This window comes from Mauremys reevesii, unplaced genomic scaffold (assembly GCF_016161935.1).
Source record: "Mauremys reevesii isolate NIE-2019 unplaced genomic scaffold, ASM1616193v1 Contig45, whole genome shotgun sequence".
In the NCBI taxonomy this organism is placed as follows: Eukaryota; Metazoa; Chordata; order Testudines; family Geoemydidae; genus Mauremys; species Mauremys reevesii.
The window spans coordinates 214,998-229,248 of record NW_024100857.1 but is presented as its reverse complement, the minus strand read 5'-3'; the positions used below and the strand labels follow the sequence as shown (position 1 = coordinate 229,248).

General features: G+C 44.8%; 1 pseudogene; it reads right to left on the bottom strand.

Moving 5' to 3' along the window:
* Window positions 1-3,702: 3,702 nt before the first annotated feature.
* LOC120394262 lies at window positions 3,703-10,693 on the bottom strand (annotated as a pseudogene).
* Between the last annotated feature and the right edge of the window lie 3,558 nt (window positions 10,694-14,251).

Below are 14,251 nucleotides of genomic sequence, written 5' to 3'. Positions count from 1 at the left end.
TTTATTCACATACCAATGGTTATTGTGCAGGTTGACTTGGTGTAATCTACAAATGAATAACTGAGGAAGTCAGATTTAAATAAAATAATCTGTAAAATTTGCTGTGTTTGTACAGCCAACAGTTCCCTTCTGCAATTTATCTATGAGGGTACACTAACTTTCTGCTCTCATGAAATCTTGGTGTATGTATTAAGCAGCTAATATGATTCTGATTTATTATAATTTTTACTGTTTGTGGTAAATCCAAAGTGTAGCCCTGAATTAGGGGGAAATTTCAGACACATGAATTTGCCAAGCTACCTCATACTCTTTGCAGGGCAGTCACAAGCCCCAGGCCTACTTTAGGAGTGGCCTATATAAATGCAGTGACCTGAAACCACTTTGCTAATTTTAATAAGAGCATTACTTACAAAGTGCAGTTGCTGCATTGCATATGGAAAGAACTGAGATATCTTTAAAGGCACTTAATTAATTTTCAGTTTGTGTTTTTTCTAAGTTAAAATGTGACATACCTCTATGCTGAGAGTTTTGACTCCTGATTCAGGTGTGCCTTTATGTTAGTGCTTGGAAAAATCAAGTCATCTTGTTATCAGTATGTTTATTGATAAGTCTGAACTAGCACCCAGTTTTTGAGAACTGGACTGTAATCATAGCCTGCATTACACAGAGCTGCATGGTCAAGTTAGCTTCAGTCATTAAAGAAGATGTAGTGGGGGCCAGATCCTAACTGGTTTAAACTGGCATAGCTCCAATGATTTCAGGGGAGCTATGCAGATTTACACCAGCTGAGTATCTAGCCTGACATACTCAGTTCCACTTCACAAAATACAGTATTCAATTAGGATGAAGGAAGAAATACATCTAGGTTGTGGGGTTTTGCTTTTAATGGAAAGAGTATTTCCTCATCTGTTTCCTGATGTTTTACTAGGGACTGAAATGAGGTTTTCAAACACACTTGTGAGAACATCTGAATATTGTCACTCAAACTTTCCAAGTTTTTATCCTTTTGCTTTCATTGCTGGAGACTTTCTAAACAAAGATGGGCTAGATTTCTCTCCCCGTCTCTCTCTCTCTCTCTGTTTAGTTTATTTGCTGGATTATGTGTGGATGTCTCCTGCAATCATTGTTGTTATGATTGTGTCTATTGAGAAAGAAAGACAAGCCTGTGGGAAGTCTCCACAGGACGGAGGGCATAGCAGAATGTGGCTTCATCTCCCAGCACCACATATACTTCCTCTGCTGAATATGCTAGACAGACAAGAGAATGGTATAAACTGTATTTCCCAAAACAACCAGACTGTCCCAAGTGACCTTTTGTAAGCATACTTTGTGTCTCTTCTAATGTCAGCACGATTATAAGCAAGTGGGCTGATCTGTCTCTCACTTTTCAATTTAGGCTTACTTGTATGTTCTTTTAAGAACAATTTGCACTTCTATAGCCCCTTTCCGCTGAGGATCTCAAAGCCCTTTACAGACCTTCGCTAATAAGAGGTAGGAAAGGGTTATTCTCATCATATAAACTGAGATACAGACGTGAAACAACCTGTCCAATATCACACAGTTATCAGTGACAGATGGAGGAAATCAAACGCAGGAGTCCTAACTCCAGTACCTCTCAATACCTTCTTTTGACATATATATTTACACTTGGTACACAAATAGGCATTGATGCTTTATCCCTCTCAATATAATACAGAGACGGTGGCTGGCAGGATGTTCTCTATAAGGGCCCTAGGATACTTGAATGGCCAGATTTGTGGAATCCCAGGGCATACTGTTTTATGTGCTCTGAATAGAGGTAAGATGATTGAAGTATAGGCCCAGTGTATGGGGTGTTAGTATTTGGTTTGGGCTGTTGCTTGGTAGATGGGATGAGCTGAATTAATTGTTTTTCAGTCTGTAATTTTAAATAATTGGCAGCCTTCTATAATTTAAAAGAAAACAAAATATTGCCAACTTTTAGAAAGTCTTTTCCAGTATTCAGAAATCAATGTAGGTTGCTTGGCACTTCCTAGGTTCCTGAAAGCTGATGGATAGAAACATCATTTTTATACAAAAAAGTATTTTGTCCATACTTTTTACATTGTTCTTCACTTCCTTCTTTTCTTCTTTTGGTTCTTTATTCTCTCCCTTTTGTTTCTTATGCTTTTTTTTTTGCCTCATAAAAGCATCATGATTAGTAAATAGCCAGTCTTGGCCTTTTAACTATAGGGGTGCACCAGTGGCTTCATAACATACCTATGTTCCTAACACCAGTGCTCAGAAATGTTTTAAGCACTCACCTTTCAGCATGAAGGATGTATCATTACTGAAATATTCATACCCTTTTTGAGGAAGCAAATAGAGAAGGTGAACCATTGCACCAATATGTAATGCTATACATGTGTGAGGAAACACTACATGATAAAGTCTATCAGGAATAAGAGAGTTTCCAGACCTAGTCAAGGGCACTTGACATACATGTCAGTGAATAATGTGGTATGCGGCATTAATTGATACATCTGCAGGCAGGTGGTTATTCATACAATTCATGGATTTACTTCACTTTTCATTTTGTTTAGTTGTTACATTGCTACTACAGTATGTGCTGTTTAGTACTGAATATGAACTGGTGGGATCTGTGAGCTAAACTCAGTGAACTGTTTTGCACTACTGATATGTGATATCTGCCTATTTGGAGATATGCTTAAGGCAGGCTTTGTGTTTAAAGTTATGATTAATCTTTCATGGCACCATGTATCTGACTGAACTATTTTGATCTTTTCTCTAAACACACACACACAACTGAGCCTCGGAATTTATTAATGTTGGGATGAAATTCTGTGTATGTTCAGGGAGGGAAAATGAGGGGCAAGACATTCATTTACAAGATGAAACATGACACTTTGTATCAGCAACACACACGCATCACTCCCAAGATGATTTGGGGCTAACTATTGCAGGGGGACTGCAGATCTGACAGCCAGTCATTTCTACAGCAGACAGACCAGTAGTAGGCAGAGAGGAGGATTGGGAATTGCTCAGGTTAAACATGGTAATACAAAGTGATTTGCTTACTTTTGAGAAATCTATAGGCATATCTTCCTGACAGCAGCCCTCCTGGCTTTTATAGATGGCCATTTTAGCCAGGGCTAGGAGGAGGTTGACTAGGAGGTCCCGTGATTTCTTGGGGCCACGGATAGGGAGTGCATAAATAAGAAGGTGAGTGGAAAAGTGCAACCAAAAACGTAACAGCATGTCTAGGATGAGCCGGAATAGGGGATGCAACCTGGCACACTCCAGGTAAACGTGCACCAGGGTCTCCCTCATGCTGCAGAAGGGGCAGGTGTCCAGGACGGGGGTAAATCACGCCAGATACACACCCGTGCTCACGGCCCCATGAAGGAGCCGCCAACTGATATCCCCGACGAGCCTCAGGACCTGGGTAGAATATAGGCTGGCCCACTGGGGTGCCTCACCCTCGAAAGGTGGCAGAAGGTCCCGCCACTTTGTGTCGGGGCGGGACACGAGGGTGAGGAAGTGAAGGGTGTTGAGCATGAGTGTGTATAGGTGTTTTCTTGGCGCAGTTTGGAAATGAACCGGCTGCAAGTCGCGCAGCCGGCTCACGGTGAAGGGGTGGGGGGACCGGTTGGGTCCACGGAACAGGGGCCCAATGAAAAGGTCTGGAAGGCCTGGGGTGGAGGGTGAGCAGGGCGTGCCCTCTCACAGGACCCGGTCGAGGTAGGCCCGTGCACCGGGCGACAAAGTGCCCTTCACCTCCTGAAGTACGCACTGGGGAGTACGAGGCCTGGAGAGCCCCATGCGCTGAGCGAGCGTCACGGGGTCCAGCCAGTCTCCCTGGTTGTAGTCCAGGAGGTCTCCGACTCTGGTGACTTCTGTTGGCAGATGGCATCTCCTGTGACTGTGGGGCCTATTTCCGATCCTCCGTTCGTTCATGCATCTGGGCAGAGTTCTTCTGGGCAGTGTCCACTGGCTCCCTTGACGCCTTCGAGGAGCAGTGGGCACTGTCCGGGGTTCTCTGCTCAGTGTCCCAGTCAGGTTCCCTTCATTTGACCCTTTGACCTCACTCCTGTTCCTGTTATTTCATTAGTTGTCCCCCGGAATCATTTGGTTTCCAGGCCCAGTGGATCCTCCCCTTAGGCTGGGGGGAGGTCTTTTAGCAAAGCCTGCCCACTTCCTGGATCCCAATAGATAGAGCAGCCCTCCTGGCATGATAGAATGAAAGTCATGGTAATATTTTGCCCTGTTTTGGAGGGGGGTGGAGAAGAACCCATATTTTACTGAAACATAAAAATAACTATTGTGTTTAAAAGGAAAAAAAAACATTTGGTATATTCTTAAATCTCCCTACATACATTTTACATATTCTGTAGAAAAGAGAATTAGATTAATGCTGAAAGAACTATGTGATAGACCCAGGCCAGCTGGGTACAGCAGAATAGCAGAAGGCAGATATACTGGCCACTGAATTAACAGTTTTCTGTTCCCTGACTGACCAGAGCAGGGGCTGCTCCAGGCTAATGAGAACACCTGACTCTAATTAACCTGCAAAGAGTCAGGTGAGGCCATTCAGTTAATGTGACCACCTGACTCTAAGTAAGACCCTGCTGTTACTATAAAAAGGGCTCACTCCAGTCAGGCAGGGGAGCCAGGGAGTCAGAGGAGAGGAAGTGTGGCTGGTTACTGAAGACACCCTCAAACCATCGTTAAAGGAGCCCTAAGGTAAGGGTGAAGAAGGGAAAAGCAGGAGAGCTGTGGGGAAGTGGCCCAGGGAAATGTAGCAACTCTGGCAGTGAAAGGTTGGCTGCCAACAACTGCTACCATTAGGGTCCCTGGGCTGGAACCCGGAGTAGAGGGTGGGCCCGGGTTCCCTCCCCCCCCCCAACCCACCACTACAGGAACAGCTCCTGGAAGGGGAAGTCAGGTCCCTGTCAGGACAGGAGGCTGAACAGAGACTGTGGGAGTTCTCTCACCAACCTCCTTGCAGCCTATGATGAAAAAGGCTCAGTAGACTGTGACCCTGGCCCTAGAGAGAAAAGGGCTACGTGGAGGGTCACAGTGAGCCACTGAGGCTAGCATAAACCGCCTAGAAGCGCAGGACCCACAGGAGCAAGGTCAGAGCTCTGCCACAACAGGAATAATAGAAAAAGACATCAATATTCATCTTCTATCGCAGAAAGTGATGCAAAGCTTGTTGACAGCTTTTACCATCTTTTGCTTCGTGTCTTAAATTTCCAGTTATTTGAAATTAGCATGATTCAGGCACTTCTTTTAGGGCCTTATTCTGTAACCTCTTTGGGTGCAGAATGTTTCCTGAATCAGGCACTTGGGGAATAAGCAACACTTCCAGAAAATTATACTTTTTTACAAAATTGTGATTAGCAATATGGCTATTTTCAGCATCATTACTTTATAACTAAAGAAACTGCTTCAAGTTTTTGACTAATTGCCTTTGCAACTCCATTAAGATACATATGAATCTATTTTTAGACTAACATGAAGGGAATGCTTGAAACACTGTTGCTTTGCCTCTTGCTGTAGCTTGCTTCAGTCAGGGACATTTAAACATTAAATAGTCTGGTTTTATCATTTGAGAGGCAGCTAGGCCTTTATATAAAATTTGAGTCCCAAAACTGTGAATTAGGAAGAAAGGACTTTTGGCTCTGACCAAGTTTAAGTCTAACCTTTCACCCTAATTTTGTGCATCAAAAAATGCTGTTCAGCACTGAGCTCATGAGTACCAAAATATGAAAGAGGAGGTTCATAGTTATAAGGCCAGAAAGGATTGTTTTGATCATGCAGTCTGACCTCCATAGGACTTTCCTGAATTAATTGCCATTTGAAGTAGAGCATATCTTTTAGAAAGTCATCCAATCTTGATTTAAAGTTATACGCTTCTGTCTGTAAAATAGGAACTGTTCCTGCCTGAACATGACTGAGTGGACATATGATTTGTGTTTTCCTAGTATTTCAGTTCCATCTCTTTGCTAATTTTGCATTTTTTAAATTATTTTGAGTTGGGACTTTGTAGGATGGTTGAGATCATATCTGATGGACTAACCCATGACCGCAAACAACTCAAAATACCTATGGATTGTCTGGCTGACTACTTGGAGTTATTTTTGGATCTGCTGATTTTTTTTCCAAGTCCCAAATTACTGGAATGAGGAGGTTTAGTTTGCATGCAGATGATCCCATCAAACCCGACTGGATGATGACATTAACTTTGGAAGAAAAGTGCCCCATTCTGCCAAGGGACTCCTGAGAAGGAATGTGACAGACATACCCAGGCATACCATGGTAGGTAAATTGCCCTGTGGCAAACCACCTTCTCAGTATTTCACTGAAGGGGTTCATGTGTAGTCTCTGCTGAGAGCTAAGAATTAGCTGATTGTCATGGTTATTGCAAAACGTTTGGGCTTGGCTACACTTGAAAGTTGCAGCGCTGGGAGTTACAGTGCTGGTCGTGCAGCTGTATAGGGACAGCGCTGGTGTGTGGCCACACTCACAGCTACCAGCACTAGTGTGTGGCCACATTTGCAGCGCTGTTGGGAGTGATGCATTACGGGCAGCTATCTCAGCGTTCAAGTGGCAGCAACATGCTTTTCAAAAGAGGGGGGTGGGGGGGGTGTAGTGTGACAGGGAGCGGGGGGGGGAGAGAGAGTGTGGATTTTTGGAGCCAACACTGTGTGTTAAGCTTCCTGCCTTGAAAAATCAGAAAATGTTCCCGACCCCTTAGTCTTAACTCTTAATTGCAAACAGCCTGCATTCAATGGACTCCCCGCTGTTTCCCTCCCTGCCTCATTATCTCATTTGATTGATCACAGCAAACAGGAGCTGTTTGTTTTTTAGATAAGCAGCTCCGGGAGCAAGGGGAGCTCCGCGGAGCTCCGAGTTCACAACAAAACAAAGAGAGGCAGCATAACAAAACGAAGAGTAATTTAGTTAAAAGCATTCTGGGATATCTGCTAATACCCTGGAGGCCAATAACAGCACTGGTGTGTGTCCACACTTGACGAGCAGCGCTGGATCACCAGCACTGCAATCGCTACACCCCAACCAGACCAGGTGTACAGCCAGCGCTGCAGCCAGGGAGTTGCAGCGCTGGATGTGCCTTGCAGGTGTGGACGGTTACTAATTGCAGTGCTGGAAAGCCTCCACCAGCGCTGTAACTTTCAAGTGTAGCCAAGCCCTTTGTATGCAGGGCTGGCTCCAGGCACCAGCCGACTAAGCACGTGCTTGGGGCGGCACCTTGGGGTGGGGCGGCGCTCAGGTTTTTTTGTTGTTTGTTTTTGTTTTTTTTTTTTGTTCATCTGGGCTGCGCTGGAGGGTTTTTTGTTTGTTTTTTTTTGTTTCGGTGGCGTGGCGCTCGAGGGTGCGGGGGCTTGGGCGGCGCGGCACTCGAGGGTGCAGGGGGCTTGGGTGGTGTGATGCTCGCGGGGGGGTGTTACAGTGGGGCGGCGCTCTTTTTTTGGGGGGGGGCAGCAAAAAGTTAGAGCTGGCCCTGTTTGTATAGGAATTAATTTATAAGAATGTAAAATAAAGAATAGTAGCTTGCAAAACTGCTGAAGTGAGACTCCTCTCCTGAGGCAAGGGGAGGTCTCAGGGCTAATTCAATCAATCTTGAGAACAATGGATGTCCCTGGAGACAGCACTTTGTTTACTGTCTGAGGAAGATACAGCCTTGATCATACCCAAAGACAATAGAACCCCAAGAAAGTCTCAACAGGGGACCCCCTAGGGATCTGTAACTGCAAAAGGGAAGAGGAGAGGGGACAGGATTGGTACCATTACAGAAGAGTGACTCTGCCAGCAGGGGTTGTCTCATGCAAGGTAGATCCCAACTTTCTGAACTGGACAAGCTCTGTAAAGATGAATTAGGTGACAAATACCTTAGTAGATAGGAAAGTAACTTGCTAATAAGTTTAGGTTACACATTTTTTACATTATTCTTTTACCTGTAACCTTGTATTTCCAAACCCTTATATTTGCTTTTATTTAAATCACTATCTTAAGCTCTGTTAAATAAACTTCAATTTTGGTTTTGCTATAGACATGTCTAAGTGCCTTGTGCTAAGGAAAGTGCTGAACTGCAACAAAACCAGTGAACTGGGGTGCACTCCTTCCAAGGAGGCAGCAAATCAGTGTACATTGTGGGTGTCCTGGAGAGAAAGCACTGAGCATTCAAATGTAACAAAGTGGGGTGTGTAAATTGCTAGCCTGCAGAGGGAAAGAGTGGTGCTCACTGAGCCTGGAGTGGAGTGCTTGTGTTGCCAGCAGCAGATGGCAGGAGATCATTTCCCCTGCTGGGCACAGACAGGGTTCCCTCCTGCTCTGAGCATCACAAGGAACTTGCAAGGGAAGTAAACAGCCAAGGCACCATATTAAAAAACTGAAGGAAAGGTAGAAGTCATTATTTTCTTGCTTCTGACCGTTGACTTGAAACCTTTGCTTCCTGCTGCAGCGGCCATCGGTTTCTGGCCATGTGATGCCACAGTGCCTCACAAAGAGGCCTGTGCTTCCTCCACCTTCCCAGCTGGTCACCAAGATGTGGGGGTCCAGCAACATGCAATAACTAAGATTCAAAATTTATAAGTAAGTAACTTCTAACCAGTCAGCAGCAAGTCCTTGATGTTAAAACATCTGAGCTGATAAGATCACTGAGTAGTCTTTTCAGACAAGTACCAGGTTCTGAAGCTGAATGAAAACACAAGAGTTGCAACAATCATCCTGCATAAGTATCAGTCTTTATTTTGTTTTCTCTTTCCAGTTTTCTGAGTAGAGAAATTCTTTGTGTTGTTGTTTTTTGTTTTTGTTTGTTTTAACTCCAGCAGATGGATGGTAGTCAGTGTATGTGTGGATAAAACCAACCTAATTTGTTTTAGAATGGTGGCTATAGAATAAATAAAATACCTGAAAAAGCCCTAGGTTAAATAACTTTGCTATACAAGACCACACATGCATATATGTAATGGTTTAGGAGTTGTATGTTTTATCTTAAGAAATTGTTGTTTTGACTTACATTCAGAATTCAAATGAGAAATTGAAAAAGTTGCACAACAGAGCCTCAGTTACGAACTGACCAGTCAACCCCACCTCTCATCTGGAACCAGAAGTACACAATCAGGCAGCAGCAGAGACAAAATCAAATACAGTACAGTACCGTTACATGTAAACTACTAAAAAAAAAAAGGGAAAGCAGCACTTTTCTCCTGCATAGTAAAGTTTCAAAACTGTATTAAGTCACTATTCAGTTGTAAACTTTTGAAAGAACAACCATAATGTTCTGTTCGAGTTACAAACAACCTACATTTCTGAGGTGTTCGTAACTCTGAGGTTCTACTATATCACCTTGGATCATATTACAATGTTCCATGTAACCTTATAGTGGGGTGAGGGAAAAGATTGACTATTACCTCTCAATAATTTAGGGTTTATTTGATATGATTTGATCAACCTGATATTAATTAATTTGATTCTATATAAACCCTTTATTTGATTTTATGCTTTTGCTTAGTTAATTTAGTTAATAAAATATATCAAACTGGAAAACTGTGTAGTTCAGATGTTTGTTCCCCAGATATCAGGGCTCCAGACCTGAGGCATCCCAGGGTAAATAAGACGAAACTCTGTGACTCATGCAATGGTGGTCCATAGAACCGCCATATAGTCTTACCACAATTGGTGCCCAAACAGGAACACTGTTAGCTTGTGAAGAAAAGGTGCATTATATATTCATTTCTTTTAACAAACAACATGCATTCTAGAACCTTGGTGGGCCTGGGATGGATACCAGCTAGTCAACCTGTAAATTGATGTGACAGCCCTCAGGGTATTCAGAACTTTAAGCCACCTCCTTACTCCGTGCCTCCTAAATTGTAAATCACACACAGGACCTATGCCATGAACCATGAATACTAAATGGTCTATTTGAGACATCTCCCCATCAGGAATTTCATCATGATCATCATCAATGCCACGCTTTACCACCCTTGGCCTTGTCTGACCATCTTGTGTGGTCCCCCATTCATCTGGTACTGCAGAAGGTTGGAACTGAACTATAACCTTAGGATTATGCATAACAATTGTTTCCCATTTGAAATTCAAGTCGCCGGTGCCACTGATTCGTAGTTACAGCTTTTTTTTTTATATTCTGCCTTTAGCTTCTCACTGAAATCCTCAGTATAAGGAATAAACCTGCTATCTTTGTCTCCCTTATAAAACCATGTACTTCGTCTGACTTCAGATGGCTCTTCTTCCCAATATACAGCTTTTCTTAGTCTGTCATACAGGTAAACATCATAGCGCCCCCCATCAGTGCTCAAAACCACGCTCTCAGGATCAGGTTGGACAGAGTTATAAACTTCTTCTAGTGTTACAGAATCTAGAATGCTGAATGGCATCCATATTTGCTTGTATTCCACCTCCTTGCAGTAAAACCAGTGAGGCTGAACTGGTTCATACTGGTTCTGTAGCAAAACAGGTGGCGCCTGCACCAGTGGACCTGCTGGTCTGGAAGTTTGCAGTGGTTGTGATGGTGATGGTAGTGCCGGCTGTGAATGAGGAAACGGTGACAATGATCCTGGAGGGGTCGGATACATGTGGATAGGTGGTACAGAGGGTGGTGTCTGACCAAGCTGGCTTGGTGTCTGACTCTGCTGCAGCTGCGGTGGAGTTATGTAAGGATTAGCTCTACTGCAGCAAGAGGGAGTCTTTCTTGTGGTACTATTGGGTTATCCGGGAGAGGGGGCGGGCGGAAGCCCGCCCCATGCTAACGGATCCCCCCCCCAGCCTAAGGGGAGGATCCACAGGGCCACGGAAACCCACTAAGTGCGGGGGACAACTAATAAAAGAACAGGGACAGGAGTGAGGTCAAAGGGTCATAAGGAGGGAGCCTGATGGGGACACCGAGCAGAGAACCCCGGACAGCGCCCACTGCTCCTCGAAGGCGTCAAGGGAGCCAGTGGACGCCGCCCAGAGGAACTCCGCCCGGAGACGTGAGCGGACGAGGGATCGGAAACAAGCCCCACAGTCGCAGGAGTCTCCGTCGGCCAACCTCCTCTCCCTGGTCGCGTGGATGGCCTTTTTAGCCAGGGCGAGGAGGAGGTTGACCAGGAGGTCCCGCGACTTTGTGGGGCCACGGATAGGGAGTGCATGGATAAGGAGGTGAGGGGAAAAGTGCAGCCAGAAACGTAACAGAATGTCGGTGAGGAGCCGGTATAGGGGCTGCAACCTGGCGCACTCTAGGTAAACATGCGCCAGGGTCTCCCTCACGCCGCAGAAGGGGCAGGTGTCCGGGACAGGGGTGAACCGCGCCAAGTACACGCCCGTGCTCACGGCCCCGTGAAGGAGCCGCCAGCTGATATCCCCGGCGGGCCTCGGGACCAGGGTGGAGTACAGGCTGGCCCACCGGGGCTCCTCACCCTCCACAGGTGGCAGAAGGTCCCGCCACTTAGTGTCGGGGCGGGACACGAGGGTGAGGAAGTGAACGGTATGGAGCACGAGCGCGTAGAGTTGTGTCCTTGGCGCGGTTTGGAAACGGACCGGCTGCAGATTGTGCAGCCGGCTGGCGGAGAAGGGGCGGGGGGGCCGGTCGTGTCCACGGGGCAGGGGCCCGATGAAGAGGTCCGGAGGGCTCGGGGTGGGGGGTGGGCGGGGCGTGCCCTCACACAGGACCCGGTCGAGGTAAGCCCAAGCAGCGGGCGGCAAAGCGGCCTTCACCTCCTGTAGTACGCGCCGGGGAGTACAAGGTCTGGAGAGCCCCATCCGCCGAGCGAGCGTCAGGGGATCCAGCCAGTCTCCCCGGTCGTAGTCCAGGAGGTCTCCGACCCTGGTGGCATCTGCCAGGACCAACCTCTGGCGCACCGCGGGGGACTCCGCCACCTGCACACGGAGCTGGGGTTGTGGTAGGTGGGTGGCAGCTTCTTGATACCACTAGCTTTTCAGCCACTCAAGCACTCTCCTCTCTGCTATGCCAGCCCTAACTTCACCTTTCAGGTTAATCCCTGAGTCCCCTTTGAATCATTCCTCTGTGATATCCAGTCCCTGACACTGGCTACTCAAAGGAATTTCAGATCCTTTTCACTCAAAGGAGCAGTGTACTCCATTTTACCAGTTTTACCTTAAATCACTGCTCCTGTAAACCACAGGGCAATTGTGAGCACTTAAATAAACTATTCTTTTTTTATAATAAAAGTATAAGATTTAACTAGAAGTGAGAGAAAGTGATAGGAAACAAGTGGTTACAACACAAACAAAATCATAAAACAGGAACCTGGGTCTACACTTTTCAGTAATTATCCTTCCTATCTAATAAAGTAGGGTTTTCCCAAAAATTCAGTCTGTTGCAGAGCTAGTGAATGTCATGGTTTCATAAGAACCAGAATCCAAATGTTCATGAAAGCCCCTTGTTTGTCAAGGGGTTTCCTCAGTGAATGGATGTAGAGGGTCTTCCTTACATTCTGTTGTACTGAAACAGTCTTTTGTCTTTTTTCTTAGCTAGGGCAATTTCCCACCTGCTATACTGGTCTGTTCACCTTCAAGTGGTTTTGACTGCTTGCAATTGTCTTTGATGGTTTTCCATTGACTGTTCTGGGATGTGGCAAGGATAAATGATAGAACCTTGCAATACTTGCCAGGTGACTAGGGAGGGGTGACAACTCCCTCTTGCTTGAATGGGCCCTCACCAAGACACATTACCCTGATTAATTTTTACTCCAAATCCATAAAGCCTATGTTCTATACACATTGTTCCTTAAATATTATCTGTACCTACATCTTGCAGTGATTGAGTCTTGACAAGTTATGAGCTTTCTGTAGATATTTTACATGTTACTCTTTATGGGTAAATATCCTGTAAGATGATTGGTGTAGTGAGTTTGTTGGGTCTGAGGTAAGAGATGTTTGCAAAGAATAGGTCTCTGTCATCTGACAAGTAAATCTATTTTCCTTACACATTTGTAGCAGTCCTTGCTGCCATGGGTTTTCATATGCTTTTTCTTCACTGCCAAAAAGATGTGTTCTTTACAGCGAGATAACTAACGCACTGTAGTTATCTTGCTTCAAAATTCTAGTAGAGGCAAGACAGCTGTAAAATCCTAGCAGAAAAAAAGCACTTGTAGTTTTTACCACAAGATAGCAAGGTGATGTCAACACTCTATCCCCACCCCCAAATCCATGGTTTACTAGTTTACACTGTGGTAGAACTATAGTGTCTTGTCTCCACTAGGATTTTACAGTGGGATAGCTAATGTGTTTGTTAACCTGTAGTAAAAATGCATCTTTTTTTAGCCATGAAGACACAGCCATAGCACTTTGTTACATCTTGAGGCTAATATTCACAATTGTCACTTTTTCTACAGTTTGGTGGTGATAGTGTACATTATGTTGCTCTCTGAACCCTGAGGATCCCTGATGTTTCTTTTACACCTGTCCTCTTTTGGAGACTTGCAATACTAGCTAGACTCAGTTCCTGGACATGGATACCTTGTACCTTTCTCCTTTTGCATACCTGTGCAGGGCCAGGCACAATCTAGGTCCTCATTAACCATTCATGCTGTTACACCAAAATGCTGCATTCTCAATTCTCTCATTTTAAATTAACAAAATACAATTTATTTTTAAACTGAAATACGTGTGTACTATGTTAAGGAAGCTGATGCTGTTGGACTACTAACTGCATTAATATGGCATTGCCATGAGGGATCTAGCATCTCACTCCACTGTAGATATAAGGCTCTTGGCTATGTCAATCAGCTCATATCTAATGGAGTGATGTTTCCTGTTTACTGAACAAATCTCTGGAGAAATACCCTTTTTCTACATAGCAGGAGAGCTGGGTTTACACAAGAGCAAACATAGGTTTGTCTGCATTCCTGAATCTGAAAAGTTGCAGGGAGATCCCATAGTGATAGCTGTCTCATTGTTAGTAGCAATAAATCAGAATCCAGTCTATAGTCATGTCTGGCAGAGCTGATGCCTCCAAGCACTACAGAGATCTGGGTTCAGACAGGATAATGTCCAGGAGGATGAGTTTATTAGGAATTTTTTAAAAAAGGAGGGGAATACACCAATCTGATAGACAGACGTATAATTCTGCCATTCTTTATGATCATTTAGAGTGTTTTCTTGACTTACTTACCCTGTGGCTTTGACTAAGTCCCTTATCTTTTCTCTGCTTAAGTTTTGCCAATATGTAAAATGAGGATAATAATTATCTACCTCACAAAAGTAAGGTAAGGATTCATTATGC